General features: G+C 32.4%; 1 protein-coding gene across 1 annotated transcript in view; it reads left to right on the plus strand.

Annotated features, from left to right (window-relative positions):
- Positions 1-7905: 7905 nt before the first annotated feature.
- LOC140748059 (ubiquitin-conjugating enzyme E2Q-like protein 1) overlaps positions 7906-19688 on the plus strand; it is a 40447-nt gene continuing 28664 nt past the window's right edge. The window contains exon 1 of the mRNA XM_073080757.1: positions 7906-8053. The gene's annotated coding sequence lies outside the window, so the exon portion shown is untranslated. The remainder of the gene's footprint in view (positions 8054-19688) is intronic.

Consider the following 19688-nt stretch of genomic DNA (forward strand, 5'->3'; position numbering starts at 1 on the left):
GTTTGATAGGCAACATTTTTGTTACGATATAACGTATGTTGCTTATAAAAATGTATGGAATGTTTGGTAGGCAAAAATTAGATAGATCGATCATTTGTTAATAATTAGCAGCTTTGGTGTCGATATCCAACGAGGAACGAGTGATACTGATGAAATAACGACATTGGTATCGATATATCGAAAATAGAAAATTGAGCCTACAACTTCAATAGTATTTGTTTCCAGTTCCGATAGTACCTCAACTTACCTTATATTTTTATTACATCGACGGTTTTCATGAAATAATAATTAATATTTTCATTCATTCCAAAATTGAAGATGTAATAATTCCTTACAGCCCAAATATACATAAAGTAAATTTGGCTAAAACATCTTATTATTCCAAGATATATTAAATATTTTAACGTATAACTTGTAAAATACATAATAAACAACATATTAAAGACATTACAATATCCTGATGAAAATAACCATATTTCAACATTTGAAAAAGTACATATCGATATTTAACTATTAATTTTGTCGACATTAACATCGGTAGTTCTCGAATATCGATAAATACCGCTCATGCCGAACCCGTTACTAAGCAGCTCAGTGGAATGACAATATCATCTTTGGTGCCAAGGAGCAGCATAGCTGGCTCCGTTAGTGTTGTGGCGTGTGGTGCTGAGACGTTATCACTATATGTGATTATTATAATGATATAATTAGCGACGCTAAGATCTAATGCTTTTTGATAAATGTTTTCCAATACCACGAAAATTTTCACCAACAATAGTTTTTAGCAGGTCTTTTTTTGGTAGCTAATCTATTATCAATTATTGTTGTGAGCTGTGATTATGTTTGTGAGCTGAACGTTACTTTTCGAAATTCTGTATTGTAACGGTAAATCTGAGCTTCTTAACGACCACTGTGTATGATGGTTTTTACTTATAATTATTTTAGCAGTTAGGTTACGAAGTGAATGTTTGTCTCTCTTTCGTTATAAAAGTATAATGTTATACACATTGATCGTGGACGGCTGCAATATAGATTTGCCTGATAACTTAGTGCCAATAAACCACTTGTTTGTCATATAGTATTAAATCATAATAGCGTGATTACAGGCTTCAATTTTAGTTGATTGCAAAGATTAATCTTAGATGTGACCTTTGTGGATAGGAGCTAAGCCTCTCTTTGTTTGTCGAAGGTTGTTAATAGTTTAGTGATGTCATATATAGTTAGATTTATGTAAATCAGCTCACATAATGCTTATAATAATACCTTGCATTGACTTTTTTTGAGCTAAGCAAAATTATTTTAATTTACCAAAATTAAGCAAAGGTGGCTTTTATTTAGAAACTTAGTGAACACTTTGCTATTAAATTTATATTGCAATATAAAATTTTGAATTTGTCAGACATAAAAAACCTAATTTGACTTATCTGTATGTTCGAATAAATTGAGCATCTAATGAAAACATTATTTAAGTACTATTTACTAAAAAGCACTTGCTATTTTCAAAAACGAATGCTATTAGTAATTGTCAAGTTTTAAAGGTGAAGGAAAACATTGCAAGGAAACTTATATACGGGAGAGTTCTTCATAGGATTCTCATAATATGTGAAGTCTGCCAACCTATGCAAGGCCAGCGAGATGGTCTATGGCCTTAATCCTTCTGAGAGGAGACCGTGCCCAGTAGTGGCACAGTAAGTTGAGTTATAACTAAATAACTTAAAACTAAGTGAGCTATAACTAAATGAGTTATATCTAAGTGAGTTATAACTAACTGAGCTATAACTAAGTGAGTTATAACTAAGTGAATTATAACTAAGTGAGCTATAACTAAGTGAGTTATAACTAGGTGAGCTATATAAATGAGTTATAACTAAGTGAGTTATAACTAAATGAGCTATAACTAATGTAGATGCGTAGTACGATGAGCTTGTACTATAAATGACGGTGCTAACTGCGAAATTTTTAAGTCAATGAGGCTCGTTAAAGACTAGAGATAATCTTTTATTAAAATCTTTAAGGTTAGTGGTTAGTGTATCGTAGACCAACGATGATTCATAAATTTTAATGACCAAATGTTATATTAGTATGGGAACTAACTAGTCGCTCTTAACTCTATCAGACTAAACAGTCATTTTATCCGTAAGATATTGAAACGAGTTTGATTTCTCGCTTACTAGATTAGTTTTGCCACGTACCTACATATCTACTGTCAAGATCATTTACGCTTATTAATAATCAATCCTAGACAATTTTTACCTAAGTTGAACATTAGGCAAAAATTGGCTAATTTTGATTATTAATAAGCGTAAGTCTTCAATTGTACAATACGTTTAAATACAATATTAATCAAATAACAGTATGATAATTGTGATACAGATTAAGTACAATTAAGTAGATGGTTTTGTTTACTCATTGTAATAAGGACAGCACAATTATGTATAGGTTAAGACTAAGGGTGCGCCTAAACGTGCAATATTTTTAAGGATACCTTAAAATCAGAAGCGGTCATACATTATTGTTTCAAACTGACAGGAAAGCTAAAAAAATATGGGGGTCTCAAAACAAAAACAAAAAACATCTTTTTTATTTTTTTTATTATCTTTTATAGCCGCATTGCACAGGACACGTATGTGATCGAATTATTTACTAAAAAGTATCTTATATTGATTGATGTTAAATGTTAACTATTTGTTCTAAGAATTGTTTTCATAACATTTTATCATCATAATATTGGTTGTTCTATCACTTGGATGAACTTAGTGCTCTCCGATGACCTTTTCTCAGTATTAAGTCGTTATAATTCATAAAATATACAGTCATTATGTTCATAAGACCCCTTGAAACAAATGTGTATCACATAATATGTTGGTGAGAAAATATAGCCCGTTTAGGAGTACCATTAGTACCCACCCAATTGTATTATAACTTTACTTGTAATAGGAATAAATAAAATAATAAGACAGTTAAAATACCGAGGGCGGTCTACTATTTATCAGAACTGTCTTTTTAACTATTTAATTCTCAAAAATATATAGTCCTTAACAGAATTTTTATCTATGTAGAAATATTAACATTTCTAACAATTACCTTTTAATACTAAATTTACCAAGTGTTCTCTAATTATATATTTCTATCATATATTAGCTATTCCAGTCAATTGAAATAACTGCACCTTTATAAATCTTGTACTTTATAACTACTACAGTTTAGAAAAATGTTAATGAAATATATTTGGAGTAGACTGCCCTCATAAGCACACCACTGTGCGAAGAGAATGAATGATTAATTATTTTTCTCTGGTTGCCTAAATATAATAGACATGGAATTAATATATTTCTACCGAATATGCAATATTGTATAATTATGTAAATAATGAAACTAAAGTTTTGGTTATCTTGAGTAGACGGCGATAATACACTTTCGAACTACTATTAAAATTACTAATTTATTTTAAGAAAAGTAGTTTTTCAATTATAATAAATCTAAAAAGCTATAGAACCCACACAATTTATATATCACTGTAAACGTAAAAAAACTTAAATCTAGATGTTTTTGATCCCTGTATATTTGGATTATATAAATTTCCCAAAATATTTTGATCATTCCATAGTATAGGCCAGTTTATATTATGTATGTTTTTTCTTAAGTATTTACATAAAATAGGTAGTTCAAAGTAAATTTACAGTATAGACACAAAGTATTGCGACATTTTTATATTAATCACATAACGTAGCTAGCCCATTTAGTCAGACGTGACGAAAATACTTATTACCAATGACAAAAGATGCTTTTGTTATAAAAGGAAATTGGCAAGCCACGAAGTAATTCTAATTATATGATTTCTGTATATTGCTACACTTGGGAACTGATTATAATTTGAAACACGTTATATAAAAATGTCTAGTTTACCTTATTCAAAAATGATCATGGATGATGATGGGAGATGTAGGCAGAAAAATAACTATTAATTCAGTTACTATTAGAGCTCACTCACGGAGTGTCTTTCTTCCGCCCCCACACACAAATGCGAATAGCTTTTTTCCAAAACTAACAAGATTTACAGTCTGATCGTCTGACTAATCAACTACAGTAGTTTATCAGTTATGAGAACTGTCAAAATATTACCGCGTACGCTATCGGACGGCCGCAGTAGGTACGGAATGTTGTATAAATTCTCCGCAGGTATAGTAAAAACAAATAACCTCTCACTTCACGAAAATAAATTGGGTGGAAATGGCTACTGTCAAAAAACGCTTCGTGAGTTCTAAACCTTATATTTCTACCTCCATATTCAAAAGATTTGTAAAGTAATCAAATTGAGTTTTTGTTACGTTTGACACACAAGCTAGCCAAGTACATGTGATCTGCACGGATAGTATCTTCTTTTTTCATAAATAATGAATATTATATTAATGGCAACTAATTACTGTAACGCCTATGTTAGCTTGTTCTATATTTTATAAGTATTAATTGTGATAATATACTTACATTTCGTTTTGTAATAAATGTCAACGATTTATTTCACCTACATGTACAAAGTGCTTAAATATATTAATAATTATATACGTAAGCTATTCCATGTTACATATGTATAAATTATTGTATAGATTTCTTCTATTATTTTTATATTATTCTAGTAAAATATATTAGATATGTGTTCTTAAGTACATAAATGTTGATTGATTTTATATTATAAGAAGTTGTGAAATCGTAATTTGGATATGTAAGACAAATATTGAAATAACACATATTAGGGCCAGTCTCAGTTGTCTGCGCTACTTTGACTATTCTAATAGGCAGAAATTGTCAAACGTTAGGCAAAATTTTGGTTAAATTGATTAATAATTACGAGCATAATATGGTTGACGAATAATCGCATAATGCTATTGACACACTGTTGAGAAAAATATTTTCATGGATGTTGCATTTATGTTAAGCGGTCTTCGCTGTGTTGCAAAACAACTTATATGCAAAAGTAAATATTTCTTAAACGATAGATTAATTATAACTGCTGAAAAACGCCCTTAATGTGCGTTGCAATGCGTTGTAGTGCAGACACGACGCCTATATGTTGATAACATCTTAAAATAAGTTTTGTTAGTGATGCTGTGTTCAGTTTCGCCTATAAATTTGTTGAACATTTCCATTTCATGTTTAAATAGGTTGTGGTAATTTTGGATTAACGAAATTTAAATTTTAGGCATTTATTATTTTAATGAACTAAAATAGAATTCAAATACAAGTTATATGGATTTTTGTGACTGCATCAATATAAAATGTACCGGTCTGTAATCTTAAACAGTATTAACAATAATGATAAATATTCGCATAGTCACACAGTAGTAAATACACAAACACAATATTTTACAATAAGAATTTAGTTAAGAATAAATAATCAATGTTGTAATATACGAAGAATAAATGTATAAGTGATATACTATGATATATTACCCGGTCCGTGTCTTGTCTAAAGAATAGTAAAAAGTATCCAACATATCTACGCATATCAATATGGACGAAGTAAATTATTGACTCCTAATTCCTAATATAAAGTATATAAAAATTACACCTGCAGTAATTCTTAATGACTGTAGAGCGATTGTCTTTCACCGCCCTTTCGGACGATTTCACGTTATGTAAAAAGAATTTTGGATTTCTATGTTATAAAAATTACATTTTCCAAAACTGTGTAGACGTTGTAAATATTTTTTTCTCAAAGAATATATCAGAGATAGATTTTATCGCCGAAATAAATGGAAATCTTTACCCATTTGGCTTTTAGATGCTCTTTATAACCTGCTGCCTAGATCAGGACTGAAGCTTGTACAAAACATCAAACCAGCATACCGTAGAAAATTCACAGATTTATCCCTGTGAAAATAATAAATTGCTTAGGAGTCTATTGGTTACTTCGTCTATACTAATCGAGCTTTCTGGTCGCATTCCATTTGATGTTAAAATCCAAAATGCACATTTTGCCATTCCACTTGACTTCCACGGTCGTTATAATTATTTATGGTAGGCTACGAAACACGTAAATGAAAATTGTCATCACAGTAAAAAATCATAGAAGAAAATTTATCATGGGAGAGACTACATAAAATATGTATATTCAAATATATGTATGATGATCAATTGATGATGATGATGATCTAAAACTTACAGATTTAAAATGTCTTCGGGATTTCCTATTGCTACTAAATTAATGAAATGTATTCATTTTCGACGTCTTCCGATTATTTTTTAAATTTGATGTTTTGTATATTTTTTCTGAAATTATTTTTCTGGGATGACATCGAAATTGTGTAACTGCGTGTTGTATCTATTCCTATACTTTTGGCATAATTATAATTTTACTAATATTATAATTTTACATTGCAATTTGATATGTATATCGAAATTTGAGAGAAATAATGATAAAATATATAATATGTGATGGGACATATCATATTTGTAGTATAATTATGAGTGCCTTTTTCTTGTCACGCGAGCTTGTGACTGCAAGCGTGTTTTGTCTACATGTGTGAATAGTCACTGCAGTTTCGTGTACACGTGACAGGAAAAGTATGTATTTAACTGTAGGATGCGAGAGACACGCATGAGAATCAAAACGCATGCAGGTACGAACCTGCGTGACAGGAATAAGGCCCGAATAGACCGTTTATTAAACCTACCTAGTGTACAAATTGACAATGTCTATTAATTAAATATTTGAACGCAAATGACTATTGTATAATAGATGAATGTTGTTCAGTTATCAAAATAAAGTTGCGTTGTTTGTTGCAAATGTTTTATTTTTTTATTCTTAAACTCTAAATATGTTTAACATTATAAACGTAACCTATTTCAACTAAGATTGTGACAGGAAGTCTTGTTACAATGTCATATTGAAAAGTTTTGTCCAAATCTGTTTAGGAGTTTCTGAAACCTATGCAGATCGACATAAAAAGACATCGATATTTTTTGGCATACGTATAAAATCTGCCATTAAAAAAATAAGCTAAAGCTTTTTTTATACAGATCTACATACAATACAACTACATACTACAATGTACATACAACTACCTACAGATAAATATATATAGTATATCCAAAATCTGTATTTATTTAGTTGTAGTTGTAATGTTCGATGCATAAAAGTTGTTTTTTAATATAGTTGACAGACTACACAGAAGCGACGTAAACCACGGATGCAATCAAGTCCCGCTTGCGCCTAACTGGTTTAAAAATTTCTCCAAGTTTGTCGGAAAGAAAATTTGCTATGAACCATTTTTTATTACGTCAGGGTGAAAAGTCACACACATTCAAGCTTTTTAATTTGTAGATATAATTCCTACTGAAAAAAATACCTTTCCTAACCGGCAACAACCCCCGGTGGGACATTTTAAGGGGCCGCAAAATTTTAACCTTTTTATCTGACTCATTCCCATAAGGCGGCAAATTCAACATGGAGAGAATCTAACCCATGCTGCACACTAATGCAATCCTATTATGATATTGAAATGTTAATTTATTTTATTTTAATGTTAGTATTCAATCTTCATTACTTGCTTAATACTTTAATTTGTAGTAAGTTTAATACTTTGCAATATGAGTTGCTTAAAAGCTGAGATAATATTTAGAAAAGCTCCACAGACTTTGTAGCACTCAACTTAATAAAGAATCATGCCATCTTTCGTGACGTAATTAATGAGGTTCCCCTGTAAAACTTTACACTAACAACATACATAAAGCTCAACAATCAGCGTCACTAAGCACCCGCGATCTACGTCAGCAAGGGATCGCTGACTGGGAATAAGTCCTCATTACATGCTGTGGGGCTACTAGAATGTGAGCGTTATGGCTTCGCAATAAGGAGTATTTGGTGTGGAGAGATACGTTGGAGCAAAGAAGGGTGGATCGATGGTAGCGGGAGGTAGAACTCGCGCGAGGCGTCCTCTGCCGGCGAGGAGGAACCGCCAGTGTGCGAGGCTGATCGCCGTCGCTCGGGCGTGCGTCGCGGAACTGCGACAGTCTATGTGCGGCCCACAGTGGCCCCTCCGATCTTTTGAATGAGGTAAGATTCGTAGTAACTTATAAAATAAAAACAAAAAATAAACTTCTACGCACTTACGCCACAATCAATACCACTTAGTATCAGCTGTTTATTACGTCAATTACGATGTTTCTTTTTGGTTCACTGCATTACATTTAAGAGAGGCTGTAAATAAAGACCGTACTGCTGTACCTATTGTTCGATGTTGATGAGACTCGCATAAAGCTCCTTCCTACTTAGCGATTGAATAGCAGCATTTTGGTGCAGACATTTAGCTAATAGGTTGGTTTTAAATAAATCTAAACACTGTTTAACACTTGCGAATTTATTACTAGACTGTTAAAATTACCAGCATATATTTCTTAAATATATAAGTTTGTGGGAAAATATAAACATGTGGATAAATAATAATAATTACCAAAACAATATATCCATCAAAGACTAAAAGTCCAATTAACTACAAAAAATAGGTAATACGAATCATTCAATCAACATTTATGTAACTATAAGCCAAATAGCAAACATTTCTATTATAACATTCGATTAATAAATGTAAGTACCTATCCTTCATACTGATATTAAAGGATCATCTTTATCCCTTCAAGATCAATCATGTTGATATGTGTGGGTAGCATGTCACAAAAACAGAACACCTTATTATACAACATATCAATCAGGTAGGTAGGCGATGAGTATGATTATTAAGAATATATTGTTTTTATGAGAAAGGAACATTAATTTAAGTAACCTACTACATGTTTTTTATTTCGACAAATTCGTACAGTTAACATTCTTAACCAGATCCATTTTACCTACAATTAGTTAATTATTAACCATATACGCGGCTAAATAACAATAAAAGCTGTATGACTTCTATTACGAATAAACATATGAGTTGTTGGCAATCATATTACCAAGTAAATTAAAATAAGTATTTATTTTAAAGAAGAAACTGGGGACGTTAAACAGGAAACACAATTAAAGCCAGCAATAACAAAAAAACATGTAAAAATGGCCTAAATATTAGAACATTGTGTTATGTATATTATTGTGTAGGTACGTATATTATTTAAGCATCGAGTAGAACCGTTTAGATATTTTTATTAATTGATAATTAATGTTTCATCTGTACCCATTGGTACAAGGTCCTATCACTTCATCCAGTTACGTCAATCAAAAAGCAGAGATCACCTAGTGGTTAGAAACTCAGTATCTCGATTTGGAGGTCCAAGGTTCCCTCTGATTTTTGAAATGATAATTATAATTAAATTAATAAAGATAATAATTAATGATAAAATCAATTATAAATAATTTATAATAAGCACATCATTTTGTAGATGTACACAATTATCACTTGCTTAAACGATGTGGCAAATCATCACAAGGAAAGCTGCTACACGTGTAGGATTATCTACAAAAAGTACTGAAGAGTGAACTCTACCAATCCGCACTTATCCGCGATATGGCCTTGATAAATTCTTCTCATCCTGTGAGATCTGATATTAAAAACATTCCTTATTTAAAGGAATGGATAAGACTCCTGTAATAAAAGCAATTTACTGCCCGAAATACCTAACGTACCTTCAAATGATTTAAATCGGAATGTGTAATTTGACGTTTTAAGCGCTTCTACATCATTGTAAAGCTCAAGTTTTACCTTTAGCATTAGTACGTTTTATTAGTAATTTAATATTAGTATGCTTTAGCATAAGTTGCTTCATAGTAAAATTCTGCAACTTAAAATTTAACTGCATTTATATTCAACGGTAAACCACATCACCATGGCAGTATCCAAACATCAACTTGATATTTGAAGAATGCGCGCAAAATGCAGCTTGGTTCAAGGTGACATGCTGGTTCGATTCCTGCGATGCGCTTTATATATCACCTACTTCCTGCACGTTGCTCTTGATACAAAATTAAAATCATACAGGTTTTTAACACGTTATTGAAACCGATTGGATGTGGCAAAAAGTAAATTGCATTTAAAAGTTAAAACTTCCTAGGCGCCGTCTGGGGTTAAGGACAGTTATAATTAAACAAACATTCCAATTTTACGAAGTTGTGAGCAGAAAATAGATTATTAAGATAACGTGGGCGTTAAAGCTAATTTGAATAGTTATAGAGCATCTTTAAAGATACCAAAACAAACTAAACTTTATAAATAAGTTTTTGGGATGACTGAAGATAAACGAATAATGAAAGTGGGTTTTCACTTTGAACCATAGCCACATTAATTTATTCAAATGCACTTCGTTCGTTCTTGTTTTATGATTTTATTAAGGTATGTGGAATTACGTATAGGAAACATTGTATGATTTTGTCGATAACGACTTCAGGTGCGTCTTCGACCTACGTTATGTTTTGGAAATGGATTCTAAGTAAAATATTTGGTGACTCGTTTACTTCTTCGATAACAAAATACTTTGAAATATTGCTTAGGCTCGTTATTAGTTATTTAACAATTAATCTTACATAAGTTTTGGAAACTTGACAATTTAGGTAGACAAAAATCTGTTAAGATCAATTATTATTACTGACGCGACGTTATAAAAGAATTATGTATCAAAACAATTTTCAATAAATATATACCATTTCACTTTAAATTTAATGTTCTGCGTCTTTTTATCGTGCTTATCTCGATTCAATTTCATAATTAGATACTTATTTCTTTAATCTGGATCACATCAGTATCAAGCAGATGCTTCGAAATCGTGTGTTGAAATACATATAGAGATAAAACTTGTTCAGCTGTAAGCAGCATCACTTGACCTACTTGACTTTTTGGGGCTATTTTTAATACTTTAATCAAAGGAGGCCAGTAGCATAGTGGTCACCATTATGGCTTAGTATGAAAATGGTTCCAGGTTCGATCCGTGATTAGGCAAGCTAAACGATGAATTTACATATCTTTTTCTGCAGGTCTAGGTGTCATAAATTATAGTTATGTATTTATACAACAATTTGGTACCAACAAGGTAATGTGATAGAGAAAGCAGAAGCAAGATAATGGGACGCTTCGCTAGTTATTGGTAAAGTACCATTAAAGTTGGATTCGTTCAATTTGGATTTCAATTAGATTTAAGTAGGATTTAGTTATTATGGGATTAGACGTTGACGCATTTTAATGTAAAAATTACAGTGTACCTACTATCACATTAGTGGGCACGTGTCTCTTTTTAGAATACTTATCAGTATCATTATTGTCATTGTTAAAGCAAGTGATAATTAATTTCTAGGAGATCAAATATTTCGAATCATTGTGTTTATTGTTTTGCTTGTACAATCATTACCCATAACAATATTTTTATATGAATATAAGTGAGTAAATAAGTGGATGTCCACACACCATTGACTAAATAAATAAATTATAATCAGTCTTAAACAATTGTTTCCTGCCAAATTTTACAGTTAAAATATTTTTTCTCGACATTTATTGTGAAATTTCAAACTTGATTTAGTATGCATAGTACGCATTATATACTTACCGTAAAACGTAACGTAATTATTGTTCTGTTTCATAAAACAGTTAAAAAATAAAGTGTAAAAAACTTGTCTGCAAGTCTCAAGTTATTCTCAGCTACAATGCACTAAGCTCTCTGAGTTTGTACTTAAGTGGGCAGTTTCCCGGCCTTACTCAAGTGTCGCACAGAAAAAGCTTTTTCTAAATATAAAATGCATGTTTCAAAGAAATTAGGGAAACGGCATTTCTTAAAAATAATGTATTTTTCTATTATTCTCTCGTGCTTACCTTAATTGTTTTGTGTATATAGATTGGTCGTGATTTTTTAATGAATAATTATTTCTTTACCTATTTGTAATTATTATTAATTAACCGATATTGTAATTAATTTGTAATTGAAAACCATTATAAAAGTTTATTATTCATAACATAATATTAAAACAAACAGGAAATTCAGGGGATCTTAATTCGTTCAACATCGCTACAAAATTGATACCAGCTTAGGTAAGTATGTATTATTTTTCCTTTTTCAAATTTTTAGTGGCCAGAAATTTTCAAATGTCATTTTTGATTACGCAATATTGGATAGATTGGTCAATAACGAGTTAATCTATACACATATACACTAGTAACTTGATAAAATAATATTCCCGTAAACCAAGCGTAGTTACTTTATCTCAGATCACATTAAATCAATGAGGGTCAAAGAATAATTGAGTCTATTGTGACGTATTAAGCCTGAGTGGTTCCTGTGGAGGTGATGATGTGTGACAAGGACTACACAGCAGCTGTAGAGGCCGGCTATTATGTGGTAGGGAGTTAAACGGGTTACAAAAGGAAGCTTGACCAATCAATTGGAAGACGCTCGGTGCGCGCGGATACACTTTGCTCCACAAGACTCGTTCAAAATAGAAACTGCCCTTTAAGTCTATATTTTTTCGTCGTTTCATAACGTCGCTATAATTTTGAGAGACTGCGTTGATTTTAGTGCTTATTACGCTTTCTAATAACTTTATATTAGGTACTTCTGATGACAAGATACGAGTAAATCTCATTTTACCCAAATCGAAAAACTTTTCGTAATGTTTTTGTACGGCTTAATGAATTTAAATATAATATACCTACGTTTGAGGTGTCATTGAATTTATCTAAATTGTGAGAAGGTACATCATCATCAGCAACCCATTACTGTCCCACTGCTGGGCATGGGTCTCCTCTCATAATCAGAAGGATTAGGTCATAGTCCACCGCGCTGGCCAAGTTCATGTTGTTAGACATCACGTACCTTTAGAGATTTTTTTTATAAATCTCTCAGATATGCAGGTTTCCTCACGATGTTTTACATACGTACATACACAGACGAGAAGGTACATAGATCTTACATTTTCAATTATTAGATAACTAAGCAGTTCTTTTTTAATAATTACTAGTTCACCATTGTTTGGGTGTTTTTCAAATATTTCGACTAATGTAGAGTCGTAAATACATGTACCTACGTACAAACTTTATTATATCACTGTTTTCTAAATATACTCGTACCTTTGGTACGGAACATTATCTATTGAATTTAAGAACAATTCCTGTTATACTTCGGCGTTTCTTAAGATTGTTTATTATTTGAATTAATTATGATGCGAATTTCGGCTATACACTCATAATTATAAACATTCCTACCTATTGAAATACATTCCACTTAAAAATATAAGATGTTATGCCAATTGAAGAAAGATAAATTAAGTAGGTAAGTACCAATTCGTTTAAGTAATTGGGCCTTATTTGAATAAGATATAAATACGCAGAACGATAAATATAAGCTGTAGATACCTAGTAATTTAAGGAGAGGTTTGTGTCTCTTTCAAAGGACGATATTAAAGTTCATAAATCTTCGAGTTATAGGGTTATGCCAAATATAAGTAACAATTTTTGATTAATATATTTTTAGTAATGGCTGTTTTACAATTATACTTTTAACTTTTGTTTTAATTGCAATAAGTAGATACTTAGGTATATAATATTATGTAAATAGCACGAAATGAAGGTATAATAATATGGTATATTATACTTATTTGGTGATAACTTGATTTTCTTACATTTTCATTTGACTTTTTTCTTTAAGGTTTTCATTTTTACGTATAATTGAGTTGCATTACTATTTTATAATTAGAAAGATGAGGCAGAATGTTGCGAATTATAAGAATTAGAATTGGTTACACATAACTATGTGTTACAATAGCCGTATAACTTACACCCAGACCCAGAACAGAAATTCTGTTATCATTTAGTTATCTGCGTGGCCGAGGATCGAACCCGATCCATTACGTGTGACGTATGGTGATCGCTCCGCGACACTGGTATAGATATATCAAATTCCAGATTTTCTTGAACTTAAAAAAGAAAAGGAGAGCCAACAAATTTCTGATTTTCTTGAACTTAAAAAAGAAATAGAGCCACCCCTAATCGGGCACTATTTATTTACAATAAACATCGTTAGCCTAACGAGCCTTCATCGGGATCTCATTTTGTACTTTATCGCTGTTGAAATGAAACAATTTAAACCATTTCGTTTGTCGTTCCAACGTTATCGACTTTACTAAATTACTTAATGACTTTCCTAGCCTTGGAACTTAGATGAGTAAAATACATAGATTAATCACTCCTAATAAGAAAGTGTAAGCAGTTTTGAGAATTGAAATTGTTGCGTAAATAGACTGATGCCACGTTTCCGTTCGAAAATGTCCCTAAAATGTTTTAAATATTTATTTATTACGTAAATTACGTAGTATTAGTTATTTAGTTAAATCATCCTTTTGTGGCTTTATTCAATTTCAAGGCGGTGAAGTATCTTTATTTTACTTATCAAAGCCTTAGAAGAATAGGAGCCCAGTGAAGTGTAGTACTGTTTCATAAATATTTTTACTGGTCTGGTTTATGAACATCAAAATAGCGAGTAACTCGAAATTTAAAAGATGGTAGATCAAATATTAAGATACCAGGAAAGTACCACCATCAGGGGGCCTACCACCATTTTTAACAACCATCATAGTTCAGGAAAGTTTTATTTTCTCCTTAAAACAGTAAAATATTCGTCATACACACTTGAACAAACTTAAACCCTTATTAATTTTTCGCTTATCCATTGTATAAAACCAACTGAAATTGTCATATTTCTTAAAATTGTTAAAAAAGTTAAATTTCCTGCAAAAAAAGTAAAAGTATGATTAAAATAATATTGTTTTAAGAGATGGTAGTAACCCCCCAGACCTTTTTTAACGTCAAATTCTTGCGTTTCGGCGGATACATATATGAGGTGCTCAACTTTGTCCTCGGGAGTGACAAGGCATCTGTGGTTGGTTTTAGGAAGAATCTGTATTTTATAGGGAGTTGGTTACAATGGACCATTAGAGGCAGTGACCACTTACTGTCGGATAGTGTTATCAGTCCATCGTCACTTTAGCTTGCTAATGCTTAAAGCTATTTCCATAATTTTCGTTCTTCTACAGGTTACATCGTTACTGTTTCTGTTATTCCGTTATTTTTACAATATAGGTAGCAGACGAGCATGCAGTCAACCTGATGGTAAGTGGCTACTGCTACCCATAGATATCTGTAATCAACCCCACAAAATATTAAAACCTGTTTTCTGATTCCTGTGGCTGACGTCGGCCACTGATGCGCCACTAGCCCTGAGAACTAAGCTGAAACGCCTCGGAAACTACACACGTACACATACATAACATACAATAAACATCTTAGTCGTTTATTCGTTCAAATTGCACACGTACCTAACAATGTATAACATTTGCAGCGTCGCTCTAGTTGCAAGGATATTAGTCCGGTCCCCAGATCATCCAATTGAGCGTCATCGTCTCAATAGAGGACACGGATTAAGACGTTATGGCACTTCCGATCGCAGCCCTCCGTTACGTACCATCAATCATCTAGTTACGTTAGTTACGTAACTGTTATGTGCTACAAAGCTTAGGTAGCTATATTGATAACACAATGTAATGTGGTAGAACCCTTTGTGGTTCGACTCCGGCGGCACAACCGCCACATTTCTGCCTCACAATAGCAGTGTTAAACGCTGCTGTATTCTGGTTTCAAGGGTGTGGTAAGGGAGCTACTTATATCGTGTTTATCTTAGTATGGTAGCAGCGCATCTGTGGGTGACCTCTGGTAGGAATTTTAATCTTACCTTGAGTTGATTACAGATGTATATGGGCGGCAGTAGCCACTTACCATCAAGTAAACTGCATGCTCGTCTGCTTCTCCTATATTATAAGAAAAACTAGAAAAGTTGCAAAAATAATCTATTCTGTTCTCAACTGCCGACGGTTCGGTTCATCAGACAAATGGAGCGAAAGCCCCGAAGCCTTCTAGTTAAGTAATTGGTTAATCGGCTGGAATATTTATATAAATCCCTTTTATCTTCGATTGTGTTATAATTTTTGTATTTCTTTCAGAGGATTCTGCTCCCTGATTTTCACAGAAAAATCTATTAAGATTTGGCCGTTTAATTTTCAGTTTCAATTTAGTTTAACTATAAATGTAAATCTGTGTGAAAATTCTTCATTGAAAAATAATAGTGACTGAAATGATATTGAAAAATAATCGTTGAAATTATATTGCAGTAAAAATGTGGTGGTTTTCCACAAGACTGAGTATAATTTCAGACATAATGAGATTTTTATTTCATGTCATAACTAGAAAAAGGAAAGCTTTTAAGGCTTTTTTTACAATAATTGCAACGACTACTCTTATAATGGTTGTACCTTTTATTGTTTGCTTTTTCGAGAATAAGTAATCAATATTTCGAATAACTGTTTTAGATTGGTAGGTAGGTAAGTACACTCATATTTCAATTATTTACAGCTGCCATTAAGTAGGTACAAACCCATATAATATCCTACTGACACGTTAGTATGATATATCTATCTACATCCCACACTTAAAACAGATCCATATAGACAATCTATAAAGATATCTTAGCCTTAGGCATACCCAACTACATACTACACAAAGAATACTAAAGAAAAATTGAATTTCAATCCATTCTGTCTTCGCTTCTATTCAAAACCAACTACACTGTAAAAGCTGCTCCCATATTCTGAAATCACACTTTACGTAGGATTTCAGGCGATTGTGAGGCGATATCCTTGAGGAGAGGCTATAGCTATGCAAATGGGGGTTTCCGCACATTTCCATGCAGATTCTCGTAGAGAGATCGTTGTCTGCACCACATCTGTATTGTACGTAATAGCGCGGCATTATTCCTACCCTCATTTTAGTAGATAGCTTTAACTATTTGCCTGCAATTAATTTATGCTAAGAGCTATGGTTTACGATCGTCTGTTGTTAAGTGCGTCTCGCGTTGTCATTTAGTTGTTTGGTTGTAAACTTTTTCATGTCCCACTTCTGGGCTTGAGTCTCCCAAAAACTAGAGAGGCGTGGTAAACACATAGTTTACCATGCTTTTCTATATATCTACTTAAGTACTATAGAACTGGCAAACGAGCACGCAGCTCACGCCCATGGACATTTATAGTACCTACAACCCAAGATAGGATTAAAGTCCTACCTAAGGTCAACCTTATAGCCTACCCCTGAGGACTAACCCAGAACGCCTCGTATGTACGACTCTCCTTACCACGAATAAAGTACAAAGAGTTCTTCTAACTTTATCCGATAACAGAATATTTTTCGGAATACAATATCGCTACCGGGAACCGATTATAAGCCAACATTTCCTCGTAACGTAAATTAAAACAACTGACCCGTCCTTTCAGACTATTTGTATCAACCCACGCGTTTCCCGAATCACGTTGAATGGCTTCCGAATAAACAACAAACATAAACATAATGGTGAAAACAAAAGAGTGCAAGGGAGAATAAAAACAATCTAGGTAGCGTTTCAACAAAAAAAACATTTTTGTGTGAAAAATGTGAAAAAAACATTAAATTGAAACCATTGGAACACAGTTATATCCTTACTAATATTATAAATCCGAAAGTAACTCTGTCTGTCTGCCTGTCTGGTTGTCTTTTCTTCACGCCTAACCCACTGAACCGATTTTAATGAAATTTTGTACAAAGATAGTCTGAGACCCGAGAACGGACATAGGATAGTTTTTATCCCGGAAATCCCACGGGAACTAGGGATGGCGATCTAAGATCGATTAATCGGAGAATCGATTTTTTGGACCTAAAAGTCGATTATTTTAATCGATATCCTTACTAATATTATAAATGCGAAAGTAACTCTGTCTGTCTGTATGTCTCTTCTGCACGCCTAAACCACTGAACCGATTTTAATGAAATTCTGTACAAAGATAGTCTGACACCCTAGAATGGACATAGGATAGTTTTTATCCCAGAAATCCCACGGGAACTACGGATGGGATGGCGATCTGAGATCGATTAATCGGAGAATCGATCTTTTGAACCAAAAAATCGATTATTTTAATCGATCTCCAGTAATGGATCGATTCATTGAATCGATCTTTCAACCCAGAAGATCGAAATTCGATTTTTTCATAATTTACCTACAGTTACTTTACTTATCCATGTTAGTCGATCATCTATCTATTATCTATATATATTATATCTTTAAAATGCAGGCGAAGCCGCGGGCACCACTAGTACTTCTATAAATTCAGATTAATTAAGGTAGGTACCTAATATGATGTACTAAAAATCATTAGGAACACAGGTAACTTGCCTACATGAGAAAGGAAAATTTATTTTTTTCGTTTCGAACAATATAATTATAATTTTAGTAATATTACAAATGTAATTTATTTAAAATTTATGTGTACACTACGTACAGAGATATATCCATTAAAATAATAATATAACATGTAGATTCATGCGTACAAGTACATAGATGTGTATATCAGTAGTAAAATCAAAATACATAATGTACTTAAGGAACATTAAAATCGGCAAAGAATAACTTTGTTAGGTATCTACCTACTGAGTATTTGTCACTTTAATATCATTTATAAACTTCAGCTTCGGTGACTAAACTAGAAGTTTAAGTAACGTAACCTCGCCCACGCACCACCCACGCGCTTTCCAGGTTTTCCGTGTAAATTCAATTTTCATACACCTGTTTCAAATAACATTATTGATTTTATCGCTTAAACACCTTCCCTTAAACTTACTTTAGTAATATTTTAGTGTCAAGCGTATCTGTATTCTGGTTTAAAAGGTGTAAGAAATGCATCTACAACTGAGGCTTCCCAACTTAGTCCTCAGCTACCCATCTGTTGCCAACCACAAGTAGGAATCTAATCTTATCGGGGATTGTTTACAGATGTCTATGCTAGCCGTTATGCATCTTCTGTAATAAATTCAAATGTCTATCTATGACGGTTCCAGAGATAGAGCCCTGTGACAGACGGACAGACGGAGATACAGCGAAGTCTTAGTAATAGGGTTCCGTTTTTACCTTTGGGTACAGAACCCTAAAAACGTATTTTAAATGTTTGTTTACGTGTTGCATGATGCATGAACTGTAAATATACCTGTTTATGTGATTTTTCTTGTGCAATTGGCTTAAGTAGATACTACTTAATTTATATAATGGTAAGTATTCAATAACAAATTATCTCATAAGATAATAACTCAGATATTAAGTAAGTAGGTACATCTATAATTGACTTATTTGTGTTATATTATTAATTTTAGAAACTGCAAATTACTTGAAAGCCTTGAATAATGACGCATACGTAATGTAGGTATTACGCCTAGAAAATGATGAACAGACTTTTCACGGAAGGATTAACTTTTTGGCAGTCTACAAACATATTTGCACATTCGTTATCACTGAGTAAGTAGGTACGTGCAATATTTTTTTATATAACTGTACCTAATTCTTTTTTTTCCTATTATTTCCGTACGCGCCTACCGCTTTTTCATTGCAGGATTAGACTCCTTTAACAATTTTTTATACCTATAATATTTGTCTAAAACTTATGTACTTATATAGTTATTATTTATGCAGTTTAACACAACGTGCTAAGTAAATAAATTCTTCTATTCTATCTATTTCTGTTTGAAAAACATAACTCCGTGTCTCTTACCACACGATTCATCAAAAACAAAAATAGGTCTTTGCGAGGCTGGAAACACAATTAATGGAAAACTCTATAGTTTTCCATTCTCTAATCATAGGATTACCTACAGAGTAAA

Source organism: Epargyreus clarus, unplaced genomic scaffold (genome assembly GCF_041222505.1).
Source record: "Epargyreus clarus isolate Ecla_fem2 unplaced genomic scaffold, WU_Ecla_fem_2.2 ptg000015l, whole genome shotgun sequence".
Taxonomy (NCBI): Eukaryota; Metazoa; Arthropoda; class Insecta; order Lepidoptera; family Hesperiidae; genus Epargyreus; species Epargyreus clarus.